This window comes from Alexandromys fortis, unplaced genomic scaffold (genome assembly GCF_014885135.2).
Source record: "Alexandromys fortis isolate MF-2015 unplaced genomic scaffold, M_Fortis_MF-2015_v1.1 scaffold_72, whole genome shotgun sequence".
Classification (NCBI taxonomy): domain Eukaryota; kingdom Metazoa; phylum Chordata; class Mammalia; order Rodentia; family Cricetidae; genus Alexandromys; species Alexandromys fortis.
In genome coordinates this window covers 7,366,207-7,392,002 of record NW_026067969.1, presented here as the reverse complement: position 1 = coordinate 7,392,002, position 25,796 = coordinate 7,366,207, and the positions used below count along the sequence as shown (strand labels likewise).

General features: G+C 43.9%; 1 protein-coding gene and 1 long non-coding RNA gene across 5 annotated transcripts in view; both read right to left on the bottom strand.

Moving 5' to 3' along the window:
- The window catches only part of Fubp3 (far upstream element binding protein 3), a 52,148-nt gene extending 28,104 nt beyond the window's left edge, over positions 1 to 24,044 (bottom strand). For 3 of the 4 annotated variants that reach the window (XM_050155393.1, XM_050155389.1, XM_050155390.1), the window contains exons 1-2: positions 23,870 to 24,043; positions 4,830 to 4,935 (exon numbers count right to left, since the gene is read on the bottom strand). The gene's annotated coding sequence lies outside the window, so the exon portion shown is untranslated. Of the gene's footprint in view, positions 1 to 4,829; positions 4,936 to 23,869 lie in introns of all 4 variants that reach the window. The other variant, XR_007594152.1, reaches the window with a different exon arrangement.
- A 177-nt stretch (positions 24,045 to 24,221) lies between these two features.
- On the bottom strand, positions 24,222 to 25,478 carry LOC126509472 (uncharacterized). Its single transcript, XR_007594155.1, has 3 exons — positions 25,330 to 25,478; positions 24,741 to 24,769; positions 24,222 to 24,345 (listed from the first exon to the last, which is right to left on the bottom strand). It is a non-coding gene; the product is annotated as an uncharacterized lncRNA (long non-coding RNA).
- Positions 25,479 to 25,796: the final 318 nt, after the last annotated feature.

Genomic DNA, 25,796 nt, shown 5'->3' with positions numbered 1-25,796 from the left:
ATGTTCTAACCTATCAGGGCCAAGCAGTTTCTTTATTAATTAACCAATGACCTTCTTCCATCAGTCTGAGGCTATGGACATAGCACTAAGAGTAACAGTGAGTGAATGATAGTGGTCTGAGGCTGTCGACATAGCACTGAGCTTTCCTCCCATGATTAATATGGGCGCCCAGCTTTCTTAAAAACCAATTTATCACACAGTGAGGGTTTACATTTCATCCTTTAGTCAATTATGTATGCATGTTAATGTGTATAATGACTAGTTCTGATGGAAACAGGATTTAACTCACTCACAAGTGATAGTTTGTTTTTGTTTTTCAAGACAAGGTCTCTCTCTATAGCTTTGGAGCCTGTAATGGAACTTGCTCTTGTTAGATCAGGCTGGCCCTGAACTCATAGAGATCCCCCTCCTGCCTCTGCCTCCTGAGTCCTGAGTCCTGGGATTAAAGGTGTGCGCCGCCACTGCCCGGCGAGTGATAGTTTTAAAGTAAAAGCATTTCCTTTCTTTTTTGTGGCAGTGCTGGAGATTGTACTTAGGGCCTCAGCCTAGCTCTACCACTGAGCTACAGTCTCAACCCTTAAAAAGGTCTTGTTACAGTCCTCACGGATAGTCTCATGACAGAGCTGTCATCGACTGCAACCCATCCAGCCCCTCTACACTAGGGCTAAGCCTAGATGAAGACTATTTCTAGAAGAAAGTCACATCAACCTTGCAATATAACACCAAGTAGGAAAGCACCAACCGAGGCAGGGGGGACTAGATGAAGGCAGAGCAGAGAAGCAGCAGTTGAGCAGGCTGCTGCAGAAGCAGAGGCTGACAGCCAGGCAAGGGCAATCTGGGGCTTAGAAGAGAACCCTAACAGGCCGGACAGCTCTGGGAGCTGCCCACCTCAGCACATGCAAACGATTGACAGGAAAGCACTGCAACTGAGAGCAGAGATTTCCAAAGTGATGGAATGTCAAAGGGGTATCTCAAAGATGGAGAACATGTGGGTAACAGTCTTCAGAGTGAAGGGTTTGAGAGTTTGGGACCACGGTTCATCAAGATGACTTGTCTATCAAAGTCTGATGACTTGAATTTGATCCATGAGCCCTCATGTAAATGTAGAGCCCTCTGATCTCTGTGCACACCACAAGTACACAACACATAGAGTAAAAGAGTGACGAGTGGTGCTGGCGAGATGGCTCAGAGGTTAAGTACATCGACCTCTGCTCGTCCAGAGGATTGAGTTCTATTCCCAGCAACCACAAGGTGGCTCACAGCCACCTGTAGTGGGATCTGATGCCTTCTTTTGACACATAGGTGTACATGCAGATAGAGCAATAATATACATTAAATAAATAAATCTTAAAAAAAGAAAGTGATGAGTGTGTGACTGACTGAGCTACATGATGAACCCAATTCCTGTTCCTGCCTCAAAAAGACTAAGAGGCCAGGGAAGAACACTGAGGTAGGCCTGGTGAGTTGAGCTGCTATCCTGCAGGACTAAGTGGGCTTAAGAGGCCATCTCAAGGGATGGAGATGGCTCAGAGATTAAGAGCACTGGCTGCTCTTATAAAAGACCTGGGTTCAATCCCAGCACCCACTCACAACTGTCTGTAACTCAGTTCTAGGGGATCTAACACCACCACACACTCACAAATATGCAAGTAAAACACCAATATATATAAAATTTTAAAAGTCATTAAAAAACAAAGAAGTCATCTGAGGGAGTGCTTACAACTGCCATTCCCTACAATGTACTGACCTGGTCCTTTCCATACAGAACACTTCTGACTGTATGGCCCTGTATATGCTTAATTCTCTCTCCTTCTACACAGGACACAGCTCCCCAGATCTGACCTAATGACCTTATTCCTAGTCACTGGGAAGTGAGAAGATGAGGTTGAGGCCAAGACTAGGCCCAATTTTCAGGGTTCTTGCTCAGCTCATCAGAAAACCCAAATTCCAAACTTAGAGAGCAATGAAGAAAAATAAACAATGTTCCTAAGCCATTTAACAAAGAGGATTATTTGATCAAACTGTAATGCATAGTGCAGACCACCCGAGGGTAATGTCTTGTTCCTCAAGTATAGTCGGTTGTGAGGAGGCAAATGTGCAGAGGTATGGGAGACCTAGCAGATGCAGCTGCACTCTCCCTGATACTTCTGTACTAAGAAATCAACCATGAAGGGGAAGGCGAAGGGGAAGGGAGCTAGCTATACTGGTGAGTTGTCTGTCCTTAAGGACCTACTCACCAACAGCAGACACAGAAAAGTGTGTATTTCAGAAGGAGGCAAGAAGGCAGACATGGTAGCACATGTCTGTAGTCCCTGGGAAGTAGAGACAGTGGGGTTAGGAAGAACTTCATCCACCTCCAAGTTGCTATATAACCCAAGATGAAGTCCTTATTAACACGGCAATTTGAAGGCCAGCCTATGCTATCCTCTACCATGCCAAATGTGCGGCATGGTAGCACTTGCCTTTTGATCTCAGCACCCAGGAGGCAAAGAAAGGTGGATCTGAGTTCTGGGCTAGTCTGTTCTTCAAAGTGAGTTCCAGGATAACCAGGGAGACAAAGTGAGACTATCTCAAAAACCAAACAAATAAAAGAAGTGAAAATACATACATTATAGTAAGGACTTGGGATTTTATGTGAGTCTGGTCTTCCCTTGAGATTCTGTCTCCAGCACCCATATCTGCTTGTTATGCTGTACTTTTTAATTGATAAATTCAGAATGTTCACTGATTTCTTTCAAACAGGAGAAAAATATCCTAAAAGTGCCAGAGGGTTTTACTAGCAAATATTTAGAAATCCCCTATGCAAAAGACCACATGGCTCAACTTTTCGCACTTCGATTCCACAGCTGAATTGCTAGACAGGACTGGGCAAACTGTAAAGTGATTGATCACGATTTCTGGGAATACTGGGCTAGAGTGTTCCATTAAGAAGATCTGTGCTCAGAGTCAGACGACTCCATTTTATTGTTGTATTGCCGTCCCACAGGAGCAAACAAAGCACAAAACCCTGGAAAAGGAAGGTTTCTCCGAGCCACTCTCCTCACTTGGGCAAAACTGCCCTTAACACACTCAGCCACACCAGGTCTAAGAAATCACTCTACAAAAACAGAGAGAACATAGGGCACACTTAGCAGCAGCGATTTAAAAGGTTACCTGCATTCTGACAACCCTGAGGTGAACTTCTGTGTGAGATCACAAACAGCTTGTTTTGTTTGTTTTGTTTTATGAGACAGGGTTTCTCTGTGTAGCCCTGGCTGTCCTGGATCTCAGTCTGTAGACCAGGTTGGCCTTGAACTCCCAGAGATGCTCCTTCCTCGGTCACCCCAAGTACTGGGATTAAAGGCGTGTGCTATCACTGCCCATCTTTTGTTTTTGTTTCTTTTAATATATTTTGTATGCATGCATGCACAGATGCATTGTGGAGTTCAGAGGACAAATTATGGCAATCAATTCTCTCTTTCCATGGATTGAACTCAGGTCATCAGGTGCTGAGCTATAACTATCTCCATAGCCCATGAATTGTTTTGTTTGTTTGTTTTGTTTTTAAATTGGCAAGAGATTTCACTCTCAAAAGAGTCTGGAGCCAGAAAAGTTAGCCTCAAAAGACAGGCTGGCATCAAACTCACAGAGATCCACCTGCCTCTGCCTCCCAAGTGCTGAGATTAAAGGTGTGCACCACCACTGCTAGGTGAAACCCTGTCTTAAACAAACAAACAAACAAACAAACAAACACTTAAGTCAGGCTTAGCGGCTCAATGCATTTAATACCAACACTCAATATGCAGAGGCAAGTACATCTCTGAATTTAAGGCCAGCTTGGTCTGCATAGTGAGTTCCAGACCAGCCAGAGTGATGTACAAAGAGCCTGTCTCAAAACAAACAAAAAACACACACTTTTGAAAAGGAGATTACACAACACAATATTCTAAATATTTGGTGGGCTTTTCCCTCTTAACAACACACCACAGAAGCATCCATACACAATTGGCTATGTACGCAGATCAACAGAAAAGCAAACAGAACAGACAGTCCCACCAGCTATATGCAAACCCATGAGTAATTCTGTGCACTTCACCACCCTCACAGTGTGCTCCGCAGAAGAAAGGACAAAGCAAGTGTGAACTCTGTGACCAACAGAAGGGTGGAACACTGGTGACAGACACTCTGAGTTGGAAATATAAACCAACAGATGGATGCTTCTAGAAAGAGTCTGTCACACATGACGATATCTGGGGACTATGGGGAAGATGATGGCTCGGAGAAGGGTGAGGAAGATGGACGGAAATATGGTTAAAGTATGTAAAATGCATACCTAAAAATATCACCATGGATCCTAGTAAGTACATGCTGATTAAAAAAAAAATCAACAACAACCACACACCAGAAACAAATGGGAGTGGTAAAAAGCTGGCAGAGACTGGAAAGGTCACTAATATGCCCTTTCTTAGAGGTCAACTCAACTACAGCTTCCCCAGGACTTGCACCAAATCTTAGTATTTCACAAAAGTAGTAACTTCAATTCCTATGCAAGTGCCAGAGGAACTGAGAACTAAATCAAACACAATTCTCAAATGGGTCAAATTACTTCCAAGTGGACGCTGAGGCTAAGTCTTTACTGTGGAGCCCAGCTGAAAAGATTCCTGTATTATCAAGGCAAATAGGAACTCAAATGCCAGCCAATTGCTAAGAAAAATCACCCTAACTACTTGCTCTTCACCGCTCCTCTAGGAATGTGATGCTGGAGAACTGCTCAGAAACAGCTGACACAGACGCAAAATCACTGGCAGGTTCACTGCCATCAAAGAGGTGAGCCGTTTACAGCAACTTACCTCCATCATCCAGGGGCCGCTTCTGTACTCCATATCCTTACACCGAGGGGTCCACCAGGGGTGTGGAATTATTCAAGTGAGGAATTGAATCAATTTTAGCAGCAATCTACAGAGAGAAATCAAATTTAAATACTTTGTAGCAAGTCCTAGTCGTATTCTGGGAGGGAAGATGGTGTCTTCTTTCAGGGGATGTGACCCCATTTCTCCCATCTGGACCATTCTCTCTGGTAGGCCAAACATTTTACCTGTTGAATTTTCTTTGGTTTTGTCACTTTAGAAATTAATTCCCCATATGTTGTCTTTTAAAAATTTAATTCAGGGGGAGAGGAGGTGTATGTGGAGGACAACCTATGGCAGTTGGTTTTCTTGTTCTACCACTTGAGGTCCACAGTTCAGACTCACATTGCCTTTATCTGCTAAGCCATCTCACCACCCCCTAAGAAAACCACAGCTTTTAGCCACCTTAATATATGTATGCCACATCTTTCAGAGTTTTTTGTTTTAGACAAGATCCTACTCCATCCTCTCAAACTAAGGGCAGTCCTCTGCCTCAGCCACCTGACCGCTGCTATTGTAAGCATGAATGTCACACCTGGCACTGGGCCATCTTAATTTTAAAAGCAGCCTCAAACATTCATAGCACATAGTAAAAATGAAACAAAGAGGATTAGCAAGATAGCTCAGAAGGTAAAGAGCTTGCCACCCAAGCCTGACAATGTAATTTGACCCCAGAAGCCACACGACCATGGAAAGGGAAAACATTTCATAAGCTGTCCTCTGACTTCCACATGTACACACATACCACACACATACACAAAATTGTTTTGATTTTATGTTTATGGGTGTTTTTGCCTACACTTGTATCTATGTACCATGAGTGCCTGGTGCCCTCAGATGCCATAAGAGGGTGTTAGATCCCCTGGAACTGAAGTTGCAGATGGTTGTGAGGAGCAATGTGGGTACTGGGAATGAACCTGGATCAGCTGGAAGAGCAGCCAATGCTCTTAACAGTCAAGCCATCTCTCTGCATAGTAACTTTTTAAAATGACCCCAGGGATTGGAGAGGAACTCAATCAAGAGCTTCCTGTGCTTGCACAAAGTTTGGTTGCCCACTTTTGGGTCTATATCCAAAGAATGCTCAATTGTGCCACAAGAACATTTGCTCAACTATGTTAATAGCAGCACTGTTTATCATAGCTAGAACCTGGAAACAACCTAAGTACCCCTCGACCAAAGAATGAATAAAGAAAATGTGGTACATTTACACAACGGAGTACTACACAGCTGAAAAGAATGACATCTTGAAATTTGCAGGCAAATGGATGGAGCTAGAAAACATCATTCTGAATGAGGGAACCCAGACCCAGAAAGACAATTATCACATGTACTCACTCATAAATGGTTTTTAAACATAAAGCAAAGAAAATCAGCCTACAAATCACAATCCCAGAGGACCTAGACAACAATGAGGACCTTAAGAGAGACATGCATAGATCTAATCTACACGGGAAATAGAAAAAGACAAGATCTCCTGAGTAAATTGGGAGCATGGGGACCATGGGAGAGGGCTGAAGGGGAGGGGAGCAGAGAAAAATGTAGAGCTCAATAAAAATGAATAAGAAAGGAAGGAAGGAAGGAAGGAAGGAAGGAAGGAAGGAAGGAAGGAAGGAAGGAAGGAAGGAAGTCTGGTTGCCAGCATTCATGGCAGGTGGCTTACAATGATTTGTAACTCTAACTCCAGGAAATCTGACCCTCTTCTGGCTTTGGTGGACACACAGTTATAAACAAATCTTTTAAAACATTAATTTAAAAATGACTCCCAGTCATGTGGCAATGGTACACACCTTTAATCCCAGCACTTGGGAGGCAGAGGCAGGTAGCTCTCTGTGAGTTCAAGGCCAGACTGGTCTACAAAGTGAGTTCCAGAACAACCAGGGCTACACAGAGAAATTTTGTCTCGAAAAACAACAAAAAAAGAAAACACAAACCCCACCCCAGTGTTAACATTTCCTTTAATAATGCCATACCTACTCAAATAAGGGCACACCCTCAATCCTTCTAATCCTTTCAAATAGTGCCAGCTACTCCGTTTGTGACCAAGCATTCAAATATATGAGCCTTTTGGGGGCCATTCTCATTCAGAGCACCATCTCAGTGGTAATTTCCCAAATTATAGAAAACCAAAACAATCATAAATTTAGAAAAAATGCAAAAACCTCCATTACAATTTAGAAGGATGTTTGTTGATTCAATAAAATGAGCAATAGGAAACCATAGTGACAATCATTCCAGCCACTTGTAAGACCAATAGATAAGGAAGGAAGCTGGGCGTCATAGTACACACCTGCAGTCTCAGCACTCAGGAGGTAGGAGGGTGGTCAAATGTGAGTTTAGCCTGGGCTGTATTGTGAGTTCCAGGCCAGCCTGGATTATATGAGACCCTGACTCAAAAAGCAATAGCCAGGTGTGGTGGTAAACACCTGCAGTTGGAGGCCAAGGCAGACTTTGTCTCAAGCCACCAAAAATCTGGAAACCAGAGGCATCTTCCAAAGGGAAAGGAAATAGCCTGCCTAAGGTCCAGGCTTATGGTTGGATCCTGTCTGTATTCAGGGTGCATACTATTTGGACCCCTTTACCTCTTTTGGGTTATTAATTTATTTGTCTGTTTGTTTTATTTATTTTGGTTCTGAGGCAGGGTTTCTCTGTGTAGCCCTGGCTGTCCTGGATCTCACTATATAGATCAGTCTGGCCTTGAACTCACAGAGAGCTACCTGCCTCCCAAGTGCTGGGATTAAAGGTGTGTACCATTGCCACATGACTGGGAGTCATTTTTTTAAAAAATATTTATTTTATTATGTATGCAATATTCTGTCTGTGTGTATGCCTGCAGGCCAGAAGAGGGCACCAGACCCCATTACAGATGGTTGTGAGCCACCATATGGTTGCTGGGAATTGAACTCAGGACCTTTGGTAGAGCAGGCAATGCTCTTAACCTCTGAGCCATCTCTCCAGCCCCCTGGGAGTCATTTTTAAATTAATGTTTTAAAAGATTTGTTTTTATTATATGACTGTGTGTCCACCAAAGCCAAAAGAGGGTCAGATTTCCTGGAGTTAGAGTTACAGATCATTGTAAGCCACCTGCCATGAACAAACTGGCTTTGAGTTTTTAAAAGCCCATGCTATGCCCAATGTCTGTCTGTCTGTCTGTCTGTCTGTCTGTCTGTCTGTCTGTCTGTCTGTCTATCTCTCTGCCTATGGATCAAGATATAGCTCTGAAGCATTTCTCCAGCATCATGATGCCATGTTCCCCACCATGATGATAATGGAGTAAACTGCTGAAACTATAAGCAAGCGACCATTTAAATACCTTCCTTTGCCGGGCGGTGGTGGTGACACCTTTAATCCCAGCACTTGGGAGGCAGAGGCAGGCAGATCTCTGAGTTCAAGCCCAGCCTGGTCTACAAGAGCTAGTTCCAGGACAGGCTCCAAAGCTACAGAGAAACCCTGTCTGGGGGGGGGGGGAAGCTTTCCTTTAAAGAGTTGCCTTGGTGAGGGTGCCTCTTCACAGGAACAAATAACAAATGACTAAGACAATATTATGTATTTAGCATATAATAGTATGGGATAACAGTTAAATAGACTAGAGCCAAGTATGGCATTCCTGTTTGTAATCCCAGCACTAGGAAGGCTGAAGTAGGACTGCCAGGAGTTCCAGGCTAGCCTGAGTTACATTGTGAGACATTGTCTCAAAACAAACAAGCAAGCAGGTAAACAAAAGCAGGTTGGAAAGATGGCACATCAGTTAAAGAGCTCTTATGGAGGACCTGAGTTTGGTTCCCAGCACCTATGGTGGGTGGCTTACAATTACCTGGGGATCTGACACCTCTGGCCTCCAAGGACACCTGTATGCATGTACACAAACCCACACACAGATACAAATGCATATACATAATAAAAATAAATTGTTTCACAACAAAAATGCAAGAAAGCAAATGAACAACAACAAAAAAAACCCACCATAGGTCAAAGTAGGAATATTGCAAATTTAAGGCCAACCTGGACTATATAAGGCAGATATTAACTCAGTCGAGCCCGGAGCTTTGCAAATACAAGGCAAGTGCTCTACCACTGCACTACACCCCCAGCTCTAACGAGAACTTGCCTCAAAAACACCCCCAAACAAATTTACAAAACAAGACCCACTGTTGCTATAGGATATCCTTCTGTATGCTGTGAATATGTGCTGCTGTCATTGGTTGATAATAAAGCTATCTGGCCAATGGCGAGACAGAATAAGGTAGGCTATACAATCAAACTGAAGACGAAGATGAAGAAAGGAAGAAGCAAAGAGTCTGGACAGATGCTGTGATCTGCCCAAGAAGCAAAACGTGAAAGACCCGATAAGCCATGGGTCACATGGTGAAGCATAAAATAATAGAAATGGGTTAATTTAAATGTAAGAGCTAGCTAGTAATAAGCCTAAACCATTGGCCAGCATTTATAATTAATATAAGCCTCCGAGTGGTAATTTGGGAAGCAACTGCCAGGTATAATTGGGCAAATGGGACAGAAAGTTCTGCTACTGGTTACATATGGCACCAAAACACTCAGTGAAAATTTCCTCATATAAGCCCCGGAAAAAGCTTTAAAAAACAAAAAACCCAAAAAGAACAACAACAACAAAAAAAACCCAAACAAACAAAAAAGCAAAACAACACAACAACAAAGGATTCTAAACACACAAAAGAACAGAGGCAAGCACAGCTTCTTGGTAGCAACATTTTCTTGGGCAGGTTCTTTTTGCTAGTGGTAATCAGAGACATGGCTCCTTTAAGATGAGGCTTCCTGGTTTGCACTGGTGGCATGGCCCCAACAGCTTCCCAGAGTTGAGGCAGTAAGCATGACTCTCGCTGGTATCTCTGCCATGAAACAGTCTCTTAGGAAGTCTAATGGGGCAGGGCCAGTCACCAAAGCAGGCTTTGGTCCTAGCCACGCCCCCTTGGCAATTTAAAGACTCACATGGTCAGAAGAGGATTACAGATGCATGGTAAAGACAGATTCAGAAGGAGAAAACCTCTAAATGGGTACAGTGTGCTTAAAAATGCGCATAGGCTTGAGAAAGAGAAGAGAAATATATATAACCTAAGATTAAAAATATAGATTTAAAACAATAAAGTCCTTAGAGAGGGGAGTAGAGTAATATAAAGGAAATGAGTTATATAAGGGAAATGAGTTATATAAGGGAAAGTTATATAAAGGAAATGAGTTATACACAGTCTGGGCTGTGTATGTTGATGTATTTTCTTTAGATTTTTTTTGGCTACTAATGAGCTAACTGCTGAGAGACATTTGATTATATAAGGTACTGAATTAAATCGATCTATATATTTTAAAAATATCTTGATTCCAAAACTTAAGTAAAAAGGTATGTCACTTTGGAGAAGAGGTTGTGTTTTTGTTTCCACAGGAAATAAGAGGCTGATTAAAAAAAAAAAAAGAGGCTATGATTTCATTCTGGGTTAAGGAAAATAAGGTTTGATTGAAGAAAATCCCTTGAAATCCTAACTATTGACATGGGAAAATAAACCTAAAGTAACAAGACACATGATGTATATTTTACCTGCTCAGACATAAAACAATAAATTATCTTTGATTAGATTATATACAATGCAGTTTATATTTATACAGCTATATATTTTACCTTTAAGTTTATATATTTTCAGAACAAGGGGATGAGACACCAATAAAGACAGATGGACTAGATTATCCAATGTCTCAGAATGCCTGTCGCAGTTCCCTCTGAGTTCTACATCCAAAACAGCTTCAAGGCTGCTGGCTGAGATGGACCAGCTGAACAAAATACCCCAGTCAGAATTTGACTATAATTCTAAATTTTCACAGGGTCCCCTTTAGATTGCCAATACCACCCCAATCAGCAGGAAGTAGTTTAGAAAACTACACCCAAATTCCCAAAATATTGTTTATGAATGTTTGCTCTCATTTAAGGGGGTTGGCTATAAATTGTTAACTGTTAGTCAATCTTTTTTAAAGAAGAAAAGAGGATATGATATACATATTATTACAATTTATTACTTTGATTGAAAAAGGATAGATTATTGAATCTACTTTAATTAAAAAAATAACTGTTAACCTCAAAGTATTTTACATTGGTATGGATTTTAGTTTACTGATCCAAATTAAAAGTCTAATACTGTATGTATATTTCTACTCTCGTTTAAGGTATTATGTTTATGCAGCTCATTTAAAAATGTAATGTATAGGGCTGGAGAGATGGCCCAGTGGCTAAGAGAATTAACTGTTTTTCCAGAGGACCTGGGTTCAATTCCCAGCACACACATGACAACTACAACTGTCCGTAATTCCAGTGCCAGGGGACCCAACACCCATGGCAAAATACCAACACACATAAAAAAAATAAATAAATTTTTAAAAAGTAATGTATAATTAAAAACAAAGATTAATAGTCATCTATAATAGGCAAACTTACAGATGTATTAGTTAGATTTTCTAGGTATACAAAGATATATTTCAATTAGATAGGTAATCGCCAACCACTTCAAAGACCTACAGAATATGACATTTAAGATGTTTTAAGAACTTAGATTTTTCTCAACAGTGAGCCATGTCTGTGTATAGCAGTACCAATTATTTCAAAGAGGATGATGGGCATAAAAGAAGCTCCTTATGGAGTTTGCTTTCAATGTGGCAAGGCTAGCCATTTGGGCAAGAAACTGCTCTTGCCTGGACTGCTTGACAGTATGCTGTATAAACTGGACATGCAGGACCCACAAGAAAGTGACCACTAAACTTTGCCAAAACAAGATGGGGTGCTCCTTCAGGTTTCTGTTCACAGAAGAAACTGCCAGACATTCTTCCAAACAGAGGAAAGCTACTGATGAACTTTGCCAATATATGTGGCACAGTTCTTCAAACTTCCTGCTTTGCTAAAAAGTCTGCCAGATAGTCTAGGCCTGTAGGCTAAAGATGGATGCCCCAACTTCACAGAAGAACTCTTGGTGACTATCCAGGTAGTCAGATGTCTCTGCCATTTATAGAATTTTGGAAGGTTCTTGCAAAGCACTCCCTGTTTATTCAGGTATTATATCCTTCTTGGATCTTTAATGTAATTGAAGACTAGATGGTTATGGTTTTCCTTAGTTATGATAAAAGATAAATCAGGTATGAAACTTTAGATTCACCAAGATTAGATAATCAAGTATTTTCTGATTTTGTCAAATACAAATAGACTAGATATTGTAACTATAATTCTTACTTGTAAAGTGTTTTGTCATATGTAATTTTACTATGTTAAAGTTAAAACATTCCTTTTTGATTAGACAGAAAGGGGGAAATGTTGTAGGATGTCCTTCTGTATGCTGTGAATGTGTTGCTGTCACTGGTTGATAAAAAAGCTGTTTGGCCAATGGCAAGACGGAATAAGGTCAGGCTGTATAAATAATCAAATTGAAGATGGAGATGAAGGGCAGTCAGCACAGACGCTGTGAGCCACCCAAAATGCGAGATGTGAAAGAAACAGTAAGCCATGGGTCACATGGAAAAGCATAAAATAATAGAAATGAGTTAATTTAAATGTAAGAGCTAGCCAGTAATAAGTTTGAGCCATTGGCCAAGCATTTATAATTAATATAAGCCTCTGAGTAGTAGTTTGGGAAGCCACTGCTGGGTATAATCAGGTGGACAGGACAGAAATCTCTGCCACTGGCTACATACTGTAGTTCTAAAGCAGTCTAAATTTGAATCCTGGTGATACAAATGTTTGTTACAGTATATCACTTATATTATACTGTACACTTTTTTGTTACAGCATGAAGAAACAATGTTTTTCTTTATCATACAAATGTGACCTGGGTGACACAAAACTTTAATCCCAGTACTTGGGAGGCAGAGGCAAGCAAGGCAGATTTTCTACAAATCGGAAGCCAGGCTGGTCTACAGATCAAGTTCCAGAACAGCTAGCTACACAGAGAAACCCTGTCTTGAAAAACCAGAAAGAAAACAAAACCAAAAACCAATGCAACCCTGTTTCAAGAAATGGTTTCGGTATATAATAAAACAACAAGAAACAGTCTGAACATTTTTTATTTATTCCTTCCAACCATCCTCTAGGGCAGTGGTTCTCAACTTTCCTAATGTTTTCCTTTAACACAGTTCCTCATATTATGGTAACCTCATCCATAAAATTATTTTCATTGTTACTTCGTAACTGTTATTGTGCTATTATTGTGAACCAGAATGTAAGTATCTGTGCTTTCGGACTGTCATAGGTGACCCATGGGAAAGGGTTGTTCCTCCCCAAGGGGGTTGCAACCCACAGGTTGAGAACCACTGCTCTAGGGGTTGGCATTATTTTTATACACTTTCAGAAAAGCTGAGTGATCTGTCTAATGCCACCCACCTCAGAAGTAGCAGAAAACAGCATTTAAACTTCTTTGACTCTTCAGCAAGGTTCCTAGCTACTAGGCAACCTCCAGTACAGCATTCAAGGTATGCATGCCATCCTAGCTGACTGTCTATGCAGCAGCTGCTCAGAAATCTGCTCTGGGAAAGTGAGGTATAGGCAGCCCTCTATTTAGACTGTGCAGGCTGAAGTCACAGGAAACGGGATAGTCCACAAAATGCAGTCCTCTAGTCCTTACCTCCAGCCCTGACCTAAAGGGGACTCTGCTGGTGAAATTCTATTAAGTAATTTTTCTCTTTGGAGGGACAAGGGCTATATTTTAAACAATGATGGACAAGTAAAAAAGCAGCATTGGTACCAGGAATCAGTCAGGAATCCTGGCTTTGCGCCTGAAGATGGTTCAGCAGGTAAGAGTGCTCAGCTTTGTAGGCATGAGGACCAGGCTTTAAATCCCCAGCCGTTATGTAAAAAGTTGGGTATAGCCACGAATACCTGCAACTCTAATGTTGAAGGAAGAAGAGACAAAAAGATTGCTGGGGTTTACTAGCTAAAGGTTCATTGAGAGGCAGGATTTGCAGTGACAGAGCAGAACACCCAACAGCCCTCTCCCATCTAGCTTCTGCAAGAACACACATTCGAATACACAGCTCACAGAGTCCATCCAGTATGCATGACTGTGAGTAAGGTGGCAAGATTCTATTTCTTGGGCTGTTCTGGGAGGTGCAGGACCCATGCTTTAAAAAAAAAAAAAAAAAAAAAAAAAAAAAAAAAAAAAAAAAAAAAAAACAACCACACACACTGTTCTTAGTTCTCTCATATGCATAGCAAAGTCTTCCCTTTTATTATTTCAAGGCCTCAATGGGCTCAATGGGTACAGTGCTTGACACGGAAGCCTGGGGAGTTGAGTTTGGATCCCCCCCATATCCACATAAAAAAGCTAGACAAGCATGGTGACCCACCTGCAATCTCGTCCACTTAGGTGGCAGAGGCAAGAGAGTTGCTGGGACAAGCTGCCTACACTAGCTCTGTGAGCTTGGTTTCAGTGAGAGACTTTCTCAGTTAATTAAATGGAAAGCAAATGAGGAAGAGGAAGACACAGATGTCAACCTCTGGCCTCAAAGCATACTTGCAGAGTGTATCCACACATGCAACAAGAATGTGAATGCTGCTGGGTGGTAGTGGCTCATACCTTTAATCCCAGCACTTGGGAAGTAAAGTCAGGTGGATCTCTGAGTTCAAGGCCAGCCTGGTCTAGAGAGTGAGTTCTAGGACAGAACTATACAGAGAAACCCTGTCTTAAGAAACAAAACCAGAATATGTATGTATACAACACACATGACCAAAAAAAGGAAAAGAAAATATTTTAAACTGGAATCACACAAGGTAGCTCATGACTATAGTGCTGGCACTCGGGCAGCTGAAGCAGAAGGACTGCCACAAGTTCCAGGTCAGCCTGGAATGCAGCATGAGACACTGTGTCAAAACAAACAAAAATATTTTAAATCGAATGTGGTTGTCATGAACCTATAATCTCAGCACCTGGGATACAGAGGCAGGAGGACTTCAAATTAGTGGCCAGCTTAGGTTAGTGTTCTGTCATTGGGGAGTTCAATGCAAAAGGATTATCCCACCTGGGCTCCTTGACTGTTTACACCTCATTATGGAGGGCTGGAAAGCCATGAGACTCTCAGTATCCATCCACTTCCCAACACCTCCCTCTGTTTGTAACACTGCCGGAACTACAGGAAGTCTTGGGGAAAGGTCAGACTATACAATGGGCCAGGGACTGCATCTATGGGGGAGGGGGGGCTCACTACTGCTGGATAGTTGCTTTTCAAGTATGACCTACTTAGGGGAAGAACCCTCACTTATGCTCTGTGAAGTCCGATAAATTCATTGGTTCCATGGTGTAACTATGCAGTTTGTTGTTGCGACCTTAGGAGAAGGGGCAGACATTGCTCCCCTGGAAAGAATTCCAGCAACACACAGCGAGACCCTAAACCCCAAAATAAAACAAAATAAAAATAGTAAGCAATGTACTGAGACTTCACAAACACTGCAGAAGTCATGAAGGAGTCACAGTAAATTACTGTTACTAGGACACTGGCACTTGCTATTCACGGTACACTCAAGATTGAGATGACAGGCTCAACACCATGAAGGCTCATCTTGCAAACCCAAACAGGAAACTAGATTCTACCAATTCACCCTTATAGACAGGCAGAACAGCTAAATTCTAGGCAGTGTCCCACACAATATGTTTTTCCCATGACCTGTGTGGTCTTCAACAGCCTTAGTAACCATGCCTGGGGGAATACGAACCTGGACTGGCATATTCTGCTCCCTCTACCAGCAGGAGACTGTGGCCAGGACCTAGAGCCACAAACCACAGGGCCAAGTCCTGGTCCTGCATTCCATGCCCAAGAACATCACAGAGAAACGTGACACATCAGAATCAGATTCCCTACACACTGAGGATGTATGCAGCACTTCATTCCATTGTAAGATCTTCAGGGACCTTCTGAAGAACTTACTGTGAGGGGGTTACCTGGGGATAACAATGTGACAAATACAAAGTACTCAGAACAGCCTGGGACACAGTACTAGAAACCAGAAATGGCCACTTGAAGCTTTTGTGGAAGTGTTAACAGCAACAAAGAAAATTCAGAGCCTACAGCACAGAGATCCTAAATCAACACTGGGCTAGGGTGTGGCTTGGAAGCAGAACCTGCACACAGCATTTAACAAGCCTAGATGGAGTTCAAGCCAGACCTAAAAGAAACAATGTTTTTATGCCTAGGAACTCCTATTCAGGAACATTTCCCATCTCTTCAGTATCAACTATTTTTTTAAGGATTTATTTATTTATTATGTACACAGTGTTCTGTCTGCATATATAGCTGCAGGGCAGAAGAGGGCACCAGATCTCATTATGGATGTTTGCGAGCCACCATGTGGTTGCTGGGAATTGAACTTGTCCTCTGGAAGAACAGCAGTGCTCTTAACCTGAGCCATCTCTCCAGCCCATTATCAACTATTTTTAAGAAAATTAATGCCATCAAGAATTTCCACTTCACAGATGAAAACCTGACACTTAAATAAGAGTTAAATAAGCCAGGCATGGTAGCATATGCTTGTAACCCAGGTACTGTGAAAGCTGAGACACTGGCTGACCAGTGAGATATCACCCAAGAGGAAACAAAAAGACCTTGTCAAAGTCTCCTTGTTGCTGAGTGGGATGGTCTACTTCCGCAGCAAGATCAGAGTCAGATTACTACCACCCACTGGGGGACCTTAATACCATCAAATGAACTGCCATGTAAGAACTCTGGTCTGGCCCCTACACATTAAGCAAAAGAATTCTGACATGAGATGTCAGCTCCCAGCTCTTCCTAACCATTCACTGCATTCACAGGGGCAGGCTGAAACTCTCCTACATCTGCAGCACTTCAGGAACTCACAGTAGCACAAGCTCAGTGAGGTGGTTAAACTGCCTCCTAGGGGTGCTCTGGAGGAACAGGCCTGCCCAGCCATTGTGGTCCCCTGGAGCATCTGCTAACTGGGTGCTCTGTAAAATATTTCTGCGGAGTTCTGCTGTCAGGAGTCTCAAAAGGGTCCATGTTCTGCCAGAGTTAAAGTAGACCTTGCCTGATGCTGGGCACGTGTTTAATAAACACCTGCGGAAGGCAAAGCAGACATGGAGAAGTCCACTTGAGAGGATCGTGTTGAGACACTGGGCTGACAAGTGGGGCTGAGGATGGCATGCCCCTTGGCGTTCTTCCTCTGCATCTGCTCCAGGTCAGAGAGCTGCAGTCACCTCACTGAGGGGAAAAATGATCCAAGGAACTAGACAGAAGAATCAAATCCTGCTTAAAATTCAAGAGCCAGCCCCAAGAGCCACATCATATAAAGTATTCGTTACTTGTGTGCATGTGCCTGTGTGAGGCCAGAAGCTGGCACTGGATGTCTTCCTCAGTCATCCGCCCCATTTTTTTTTTTTAAGATAGGGTCTCTCACTGAACCTGGAATTCATCAATTCAGCTAGGCGGGCTCTTTTAGAGCAGAGTCTCATGCAGCCCAGGCCAGTTAAGTCACTAAATGTAGCTCTCACTCGATTCTTCGTCTACCTCACAAGTGATGGAGCTAAGGTGTGTACAAGACCAGTGAGTTTCTCCTGCCTCTACTGCCCCAGGCAGATTAGGGATTAGTTACAAACCACTGCAGCTAGGAATCTGAACTCAGGTCCTCATGAGTGTGTGGCAAGGTATTTTACCATCTGGGCTATCTTCCAAGACCCCGATACTTTTTTTGAGAAAAAACTGTTCTATCTCCTTTGGTTTATTTTCAAACATGAGATAAGAATCCTAGCGTCTGCCCTGTATCTTATACCACAGGAAAACGAAAGTAGCCACAAGTGTATGTGATTTATCTTCCCACTAGCCCAGCCCCGGAAAGGGGTCTTGGACATGGCAACTCCTCAGCTCTTCATATTATGGCAAGTGACTTGCAACTACCTATTCTCACAGTACTACTGCAGTTTGTGCCTGCAGAACAGACTGGCTGTTCTTCCCAGTATCTTGTAAGACTCCAAATGCAGCTGACTATGGTAATGTACATCTTAGCTCCATTACTTGTGAGGTGGACCAAGGATCAAGAGTTTGAGGAGGGCGGTGGTGGCGCAGGCCTTTAATCCCAGCACTTGGGAGGCAGAGGCAGGTGGATCTCAATGAGTCCGAGGCCAGTCTGGTCTACAAGAGCCAGTTCTAGGACAGGTCCAAAGCTACAGAGAAACCCTGTCTCAAAAAAAGTAGTCTTCCCCCCAAAAGGAGGAAGAGTTTGAAGGCTACATTTAGTGACTGTGAACTGGCCTGGGCCACATGAGACTCTACTTAAAAAGAACAAAATTGTTCTTTTCAATTGGGATGATCCACAGGTGAAACAGAATAAGAAGGCAAGTGGGGTATGGTATACACCTTTAATCCTAGCACTTGGGAGGTAGAGGCAGGTAGAGCTCTGATTACAAGGCAAGCCTAGTCTACACAGATTTCAAAACAGTCAGAGCTACATACAGAGACCCTGTCTCAAAAAAATAAAGAAAAGCAAGGCAGAAGAGTGTGAACAAACACCTATTATAATATGGTAGAAAGCAAAGAGACCACTCTAAACATGGCCATTTTTTCTAGCGGCAGCTGGATGGAGTTCTGCATGTTCATGGATGTGAAGGGGCTGCTGAGATTTACCTAGAGCAACATTTTCTAGAGTATGATCCAAAGAATTGACTTGTTTCCATCAAGTACCAACCCTCTCTACCCTGGTTGGTAGGAATTACTGCAGAGACACAGAGGAAGTCCTGCAACACAGAGGTGGCATGTAATCAATGTACCTGCCCCACAAGTTCTTTTCCATCAAAGTCCTAGTAACAGTGTGGAACTCAAACATGACAGCCAAGGGCCAGCAGCTACTTATAAGATACCTGGGTTTCTTGATGGGCTCCCAGTTTGGAAAAGGATGGGAGAAAAACTGTCAGTCAGGAACCTCTACAGGCAGTGTAACACAGCAGCAAGGCGGCAAGACTTCTGTGCCAGACATTGAAAGTATTCAGCTTTGCTGGACAAGCCAGATGCCTAGATCTGTATGTGAAACCGCGCTAGCTTCTAAGTATTGCAGCATGGGTGAGACAAGATACAGCTGTGGGTTTCTAGGGGTCTTCTCCAGCCCACGAGGCACTAGCTGGAGAGCTGTGGTCATGGTATTTACTACATAGCTGGGACTTCAGAAAACAGCAAAATTTGGTAACACAAGTGGGCTATGAAACCTAAAGATAATGATTTCAAACACTCCTTGTTATTTGTGTAAATTCCACTGGAAGTGAGAAAATTCCACTGGAAGTGAGAAAAATCTATTGTGTACTACGGAACGCAGTTAGCTTACTATCTACTTTTCAATACCAAGTAAGTTTCCAACTTCTACGAGCACAGTGGTTCTCAACCTTCCTAATGAGCTTGCCATACAATGCTCAATCATAAAATTATTTTGTTGCTACGTCCTAAGTGTAGCCTTGCTACTATTATGAACCTAATGTAGATACTACCTGATATGCGACCCTCAAAGGAGTCAAGACTCACAGGTTAGAACTGCTGCACTAACACAGGGCAGCCACCAAGCAAAACTCTTATTGTCTCAACAAGGGTTCAGCACTGCCCCACCAGAGCAAAGTCTCAGGAGCAGGTCAGGGATTCCCTCAGGCATCTGGGAAAGATGAAAGGAGTATACAGACACAAGGCACTGATTTCAGCAAAACACAATTTCATTCTGTTCAGCACTCAGCAGCTCAAGTAAGCCAGGAACCAGACCCACATATTAAACGAGCAAAGGCATGAGCTGTCAAGGTGCATCCAATATCCAGGGAATGGAGCTTTTGCTATTAGCAGACACATTCTGTTCTCTTAAAGGAAATCTGCTGCTTCTGCCAATATTGTTGTATTGAAGCTCCACATTAGCCCAGGGAAAAGGACACTTAGCCCAAGCAGTCTACTCTCAGTCTCAAAAGTAGGAAATGGCAGCACCACAAGGCGGCTGAACTTCTGAGGACACACACTAATCAATATTTCCCCCACAAAGATGCCAGTAATGATTAGATTTCCAGGCCTACAAACTTCCTAAAAGATTATCGTCTATTGACTTAAAATTACATTGTGTGGTTGCACACGTGCCATGGGGCCCATGTGAAGGTCACAGGTTTTATGGAAGTTACTTCTCTCTGTGCCACATGGGTCCTGAAATAGACTCAAGTCCTCGGGTTTGGTGGCAAATCCCTTAATCCATTAAGCTATTTTGCTAACCTTCTCAATTTTATAATGGCTTGGTCACTTTTATTTGGGTGCAAGGCATGGTGCCCATCTTCTTGAAGAACTATCTATACTGCACTTTGAGTACATACACTAACTATGAAGCTGGGTAATGCATATTATAGGCCCTTGATGGTGTCTAATTCCATAATTCCAGCTCTTTAGGAAACTAAGCATGAGGCTATTCTGAACGCCACAGTAAAACCCTGCCTCAACAAAATCACCTCCACAACAGGAACTTAAAAGCCCTAAAGAACACTGACTTCGGCAAAGGAACCTATCTTCAGGAAAGCTAGTGGGAGGCTATTGGTAGTTTGCACACCGTGATGGCATATGACCCTGTTAACAGGTTACTGTCTTCACTGGATGACTGATGCTAACAGACTTTCTGGAAACTTTTTTCTTTGTAGACAGATTCTCATGTAGCCCAGGCTGGACTCCCTATATAGCTGATGACAACCTTGAGCTTCCTAATCATCCTGCCTCCATTTGTCAAGTGCTGGGATAATGATGTGTGCCGCCATGCTTAGTTTATATGGACTGGGGACTGAACCCAGTATATACAACACGCCCACCAGGCAACCATTCTACCAACTAAGCTATATTTTTAATCATCCCCAGAAAGACTTTTAAAAGCAAAACAGGCAAGTATCCACTGGTCCCTCTTGTAACCAATGCCAGGGCACAGGGCAGGATGTGACTCTGGAAGACGGCTTTTGGCTCTGATCCACACCCCTGGCATCTCTAAACTAGCTGAAGAAACGTTTGAATTTGCTAAGCAGTCAATGACTTGAAGAACTAGTCATGACGCTCTACGAATATCTTAGACTATCAGTAGTTCAAATCAGATCCTTTCCCACTGCCCTTCAGAACACACAATAATCCACTGGACCCCCACTCTGAAAATATTTGTAAACTGTATATGTATCTTTAGAGAGTCCCTTTGAATTGAAGCACACTAACAGCAACATCTACGGTGTTATGAGCACGGAGACACCCATATAAAGATACTTCAAGACACCAGGAAAGAAGCTCAGCAGCTTAAATGACAGAGCTAAGCAACAGCTTTAACAGACTGGATTCCAGCAGGGTCACTTCTTATTACTAGAGTTTGTTACGTTAATTGAACACAAGACAACTCATTACTCTGAAAAACTAAAGGCCTTACTGTTATTGATATTTATGAGATCAATCAAGAAGGGAGAAAGCTCTATGCTTATTAAAATATAAAATATGGAGAGAAGGCTCAGCGGCTAAGAGCACTGAGTGCTCACCCAGAGGACCTGGGTTCAAATCCCAGCATCGCATCCACATGACAGCTCACAACTGTCTGTAACTCCAGTTCCAGGGAACCCAACACCCATGACAAAACACCAATGAACATAAAATAAAAATAAATAAGTTAAACAAAACAAATAAAAAAACGAAGAAATATAGTTTAGGAGGCATACCTGTGATCCCAGCTATGTGGGTGGCTGAGGCAGAAGCCTGGGTGCAAAGCCAACCTGGGCATCTTAATGAAACCTCATCATTTTTTCATTGTATGTTGAAAGGCTTGCTATCATATCCCTGGTTCAAGTCCCAGTACAAACAGGACAAAACAAAATCTTATTCCCACTTACTGGGCTGAGGGAGGCATCTCATCTTGGCAGCACTCTCTGTATGTAATAGAGACACGGAACCCTGACTATCCAGATACTCAAACAGAATCTCCCTTGCTAAGCTTTATCATATGCATATAATGCAGATGTTTTAAAAGATAATTTTACTTTATGTGTGTAGGTGTTTAGCCTGCATGCATACATGTGTGTGCACAACCTGTGTGCAGTACCAGAAGAGGGCGTCAGATCCCCTGGAACTGGAGCTACCAATTTGTTAGCCACTGTGTGGGTGCTGGGAATACAATCCAGGTCCTCTCCAAGAGTGGAGTTCTACAATGCAGATTTCTAATGTTCCAGCTTTATCCAATGTAATCTACTAAAATAACCCCCAAATTACCACCAACCCCTATTTTGTTTGTGTGTGTGTGTGTGTGTGTGTGTGTGTGTGTGTGTGTGTGGAGGGAGACAGGATCTCATATAGCTCTGTAAACCAGGTTGGCCTTGAACTCAGAGATCCACCTGCCTCTGCCTCTGAGTGTTGGCATTAAAGGCGTGCACTACTATGCCAGGCTCTCTCTCTTTTTAAAATCCCTTTCAAATATTCAAAGGTTGCACGGCCTTCCAGCTGTTGTCACTTAGAAGCAACTCACGCACGGCATTGGGCTCCAGACATTGGTGTACTTCAGAAGTAAAAACAGTGCTGATCGTTTTCCCTCATCAGCGCTCCACACTAAGGCAGCACTTACCAGAAGGCACCCCTTTGAGCAAGTTAAGGGATGCATAGTCTTAGCAATGCTTAAAAATTCATTTTACCACTTTGGAGGCAGAGACAGGCAGATCTCTGAGTTCGAGGCCAGCCTGTCTACAGAGCAAGTTCCAGGACAGCCAGGGCTAAACAGAGAAACCGCCTCAAAAAAAAAAAAAAAATCATTCTTATGTTCAACTACAGGGCCACAGCAAAAGACCTGAGCTTTCTAAAGCAGTGATTAATTGGTAGGGGTCACAGAAAACCAACACTCTGGCATAGAGGGAAATCCAGTAGATATTACCAACTAGTACAAAACAGGGTTCAGGACCCTGTCTGGCAGAAGAAAACACTAGAAAGTGCCAGTGAGCAGAGTGGTGGCCGGAGAGCTGGGTGGAATGTTCATCCATTGTAACTGGTGAGTAACTCTAAAGAAGACAGACGGATGCTCGCTACTGTACTGGTTGGCCTAGAGAATATTTTGGGTGAGCCCAACATTTGGGAAGTGTTAGGCTCCAAGATAATGTCTACAGAACCATGAGTACTATGCAAACTCTATGGGAGACTGGTAGGGTTCCCTCGCAGGACTACTAGGAGGTGCTAAAAAGGCCCCATTTTTACGTGCACAGGTGAGGACTTCCTAAGAAGGAGCCCTGTGGCATTCTGCTAGGAATCAACCCGTCATGAGTTACAGCCCAGCTTTCAAAGAACCAGCGAGCTTACAAAGTCAGAGAAGATAAACATCACTGAACAGAGGGAAGTTTGAGCGTCAGGGTAACTTGTCACTAAGTTTCAGGCAAGATACAAGGACAATTCTGTTCTAGGCACTATGCCAGGAGCTAGAGAGGTCCCACACTCATTCTCCAGGGAAGCTCAAGTCCTCTAAATGACCAGTTTCACTGACAAAACGCACGATATTGCCAGATGGTAAAGTTTCACGCTCGGAGCGAGTCCATCCCACACTTTTCCCAGCAGAGGAGGGCTAATCGGCAGAAGGAACTCTTGGGGACCACCCACTTAACACCTCCCCTCTCCTTTCTGCAAAAAAATAAAATAAAATAAGCCTCTTAAGCATAAAATGTTCTCGAATTTCCTCCAATCCGCTTGAAATGCAGCAGCAAGGGGAAGATGAAGTTTTCCACGGCTGCAGGAGCTACGTCTAGGGCGTGAGATGGATGCCCGGGGTCTAAAGCCGAGTGCCCACCAGGAGCTGCTGGGATTTGAACCCCGGCTGGCAGACCTGTGGGTGCAACCGGGCGAGCAAGCGCCAGGAGCTCTCGACTAAGGTTTCCTCCGGGCCTGGGGCGCCTGAGGGAACCGCCCGGGCCTCACGCGTCCCAGGCGCCCACCCTAGGCGTCGGCGAGGCGGTCTCCCGCCCCCAGCCCGGGGCCTCCCGCGCCCGTACCTGCCGGACCCGGTGCAGGGCATCCACGAAGCCCTCAGCCTTCATGCCCACCGGAGCGTTCTGCCCCTGCACCAATTCCGCCATGGCCGACCCCACCGCCGCCGCCGTCGCTCCGCTCCCCCGGTCCGGCCTCCCGCTCCGCTCCGGGACCCGTAGCCGGAAAGGGAAAGTCGCCCCACTTCCGGCGGAAGGGAAGCGAAGGGAAGGCACTGCCCGCTCAGTGAGAGATAGATTGGGGAAAAGCCGCGTCTGTGAGGCGGGGTCTCAAGGCACGTGACCGCTGTCCGGCCGGAAGTGGGGGCGTGGTCGTTGCGCGAGGGGGCCTGCCCAGCGCACGAGGCGGTTGTCCGTCAAGAAGGCCGGGTCGCGACCCCGCCCTCCAAAGGGGGTCCTGGGTCCCCCGGCTTTGGGTGGCTGTGTGACGGCTGCTGGGACGCAGGTGCGGCCGCCAAGTTCCCGCTGTCAAATTTTGGCACCTGATGGAAGAGAGACGTGGCTCTCCCAACACCTCATCCAAGCATCGAGGTGCACTACTCCCCCGCGCCCAGTAGCCGTGGTGTGCTGCATTGACTAGGATCGAGCACCTTTACGTGGAACTAGGAAGCTCAGTAGGCCAGAATGGCAGTGTTCTGCCTTTGCCCCTGGACTGGCCATCCGTTTGCCAGGAATGGGTTTGCGGACACCGCTCAAGAAGGCCACCTTGGCTGGAAAGCCAGCCTGGTGTCCTCTTTCACATTCTTTCACTAGGGGAACAGGAAATACCGTAGGACCATCATTGCCTCCGGGCCTGCTGAGACAAGAGGCCTTCACGAATGTCTGCAGTCTTGGGGAAAACGTAGTGACAGTGATTTCTCAAGGCAAGGAATCTTACTTTGGAACACCATTCTTCTGCCTTCAATCCTGTTGAAACAACAACAACAACAACAAAAAAATCACAGCTCACTTGCCAACACGTTTGGGAGGCGGATTAGCACAGGAGGATCAGGAGTTCAAGGTCATCTTGAGTTAGTGAGGTTTAGGCCACCCTGGGCTAGATACTTGAGACTCTGTTTCCCTCCCTCCTTCCCTTCTTTCCTTCATTTCTGTGTGTGCAGGTATGAATGTGTTGCCACATGCATGTGGAGTCAGGGGACAACTTGCTGGAGTTGGATCTCTCCTTCTACCATGTGGGCCCAGGAATCAAACTCAAGCCTTTAGGCTTGGCTGCAAGCCCTTATACTCACTGAGCCATCTCACCACCCTAGAGGCTCTTGTGTTGACCTGTATTCCTAGAGTTTGGCACATAGGAGGGGCTTAGGAAAATCATTTTGAATTGAATAATGTTGAAGCTGAATAATTCCTAAATTATGGCAAAATAAAATAACCAAGTTGCAAAATTGAAATTGATCACTTTTAGAGAGATCGTTTCAAGACATGGAGGGAAGCATGCATGAGCAGTGTGGCCACTGCAGAGTACTCACCACTTGGAAGCAGGAGCCAGCACTCTGGATGGTTGAAGGTGTTCACTGTTTCACAGAGTTTTAGCCTCACAGGCAGGCATGGTTCTGCTTGACGTCCTATCAGTGAGGCGCCTGTTTACTGTTTATACCTCTGAGGAAGGAATGTCCACTCTTCCACACTCCCTCTGGCTCTCTGTGTAAGCAGAAGTGGGGTAAAGACACTAACTGCCAGAAGGATTGCATTGCAAAGGTCACAGACCACTGAACTAGGATGACCAGGTTCTGGTTCACCCTCTGGTTCACTCTGGTTGAGTAACTCTCTAGTCTGGTCAATTTTCTCCGGGGTGACAGAAGGGGAAATGACTCTTACCTGGTCAGGCCACTGTGGAATGTTCCACTATCCTGGACTTCACTATCTAACACTTATTATAAACCCCCTGTTGCACTTGCTTGACTTTGTATTTGTTCAATGAACACATGAAAAGAAT